Consider the following 2,048-nt stretch of genomic DNA (forward strand, 5'->3'; position numbering starts at 1 on the left):
TCAACATCAAAACAACAACAACAAACAAACAAACTCAAACAACCTAATTTTAAAAATGGACAGAAGATATGAATAGACATTTTTCCAGAGAGGAAATGCAGATGGCCAACACACACACATGAAAAGATGCTCAACATCATTAGCCATCAGGGAAATGCAAATCAAAACCACATTTGATTTGTCAGAATGTCTATCATCAAAAAGTACATAAATGAGAAATGTTGGTGAGGATGTAAAGAATAGGGAACCCTGTTCAAGTTGGTGGAGTTGAAGGATGTGCACTCATCTTCTCCTGCAAGAGCACCAAAATCACACCTAGCTATTGAATAACCATTGACAGAAGGGTGCTGGAACCCACCAAAAAAAGATACCCCATGTCCAAAGACAAAGAAGAAGCCTCAGTGAGATAATACAAGGGACACAATCACCATAAAATCAAATTTCAAACCCACCAGGTGAGTGAGCCACAAACTGGAAAACAAGAGTACCAAAGAAATTCTCCCACTGTTGTGAAGGTTCTGAACCCCACATCAGCCTTCCCAGCCAAGGGATCCAAAAATGGGACTGGGAATTCCCAAGGAATCTGACCTTGAAGGCCAACAGGCTTTGATTATAGGACTTGCACAGGACTGGGGGAAACAGAGACTCCAGTCTTGGAAGACACAAACAAAATCTTGCCCACACCAAGACCCAGAGGAAAGGAGCAGTGACCTCACAGGAGACTGAACCAAAACTACCTGATAGTGTTGGAGGGTCTCCTGCAGAGGCATGAATTGGCAGGGGCTCATCACAGGGATGGGGGCACTGTAGCAGCAGTCTGGGAAGGTCCCCCTTGGCATAAGCCCTGTTGGAGGTGGCCACTAACCCTTTCATAGAGCTCCTAGACCCCAGGGTTGGGTAGCCTCAGGCCAAACAACTAACAGGGAGGGAGTGAAACCTAACCTACCAGCAGATAATTTGATTAAAGCTACGTTCAAGCTGGTTTTAGAAAAGGCAGAGGAACCAGAGATCAAATTGCCAACATCCGCTAGATCATCAAAAAAGCAAGAGAGTTCCAGAAAAACATCTATTTCTGCTTTATTGACTATGCCAAAGCCTTTGACCATGTGGATCACAATAAACTGTGGAGAATTTTGAAAGAGATAGGAATACCAGACCACCTGACCTGCCTCTTGAGAAATCTGTATGCAGGTCAGGAAGCAACAGTTAGAACTGGACATGGAACAACAGACTGGTTCCAAATAGGAAAAGGAGTACGTCAAAGCTGTATATTGTCACCCTGCTTATTTAACTTCTGTGCAGAGTACATCATGAGAAACACTGGGCTGGAGGAAGCACAAGCTGGAATCAAGATTGCCGGGAGAAATATCAATAACCTCAGATATGCAGATGACACCACCCTTATGGTAGAAAGTGAAGAAGAACTAAAGAGCCTCTTGATGAAAGTGAAAGAGGAGAGTGAAAAAGTTGGCTTAAAGCTCAACATTCAGAAAATGAAGATCATGGCATCCAATCCCATCACTTCTTGGCAAATACAAGGGGAAACAGTGGCTGACTTTATTTTTTGGGGCTCCAAAATCACTGCAGATGGTGCTTGCACCCATGAAATTAAAAGATGCTTACTCCTTGGAAGGAAAGTTATTACCAACCTAGATAGCATATTCAAAAGCAGAGACATTACTTTGCTAACAAAGGTCCATCTAGTCAAGGCTATGGTTTTTCCTGTGGTCATGTATGTATGTGAGAGTTGGATGATAAAGAAAGCTGAGTGCAGAAGAATTGATGCTTTTGAATTGTGGTGTTGGAGAAGACTCTTGAGAGTCCCTTGGACTGCAAGGAGATCCAACCAGTCCATTCTAAAGGAGATCAGTCCTGGGTGTTCATTGGAAGGACTGATGTTGAAACTGAAAATCCCAATACTTTGGCCACCTGATGCAAAGAGCTGACTCATTGGAAAAGACCCTGATGCTGGGAAAGATTGAGGGCAGGAGGAAAAGGGGACGACAGAGGATGTGATGGTTGGATGGCATCACCAACTCAATGGACAT

The sequence above is a fragment of the Capricornis sumatraensis genome, chromosome 1, assembly GCF_032405125.1.
Source record: "Capricornis sumatraensis isolate serow.1 chromosome 1, serow.2, whole genome shotgun sequence".
In the NCBI taxonomy this organism is placed as follows: Eukaryota; Metazoa; Chordata; class Mammalia; order Artiodactyla; family Bovidae; genus Capricornis; species Capricornis sumatraensis.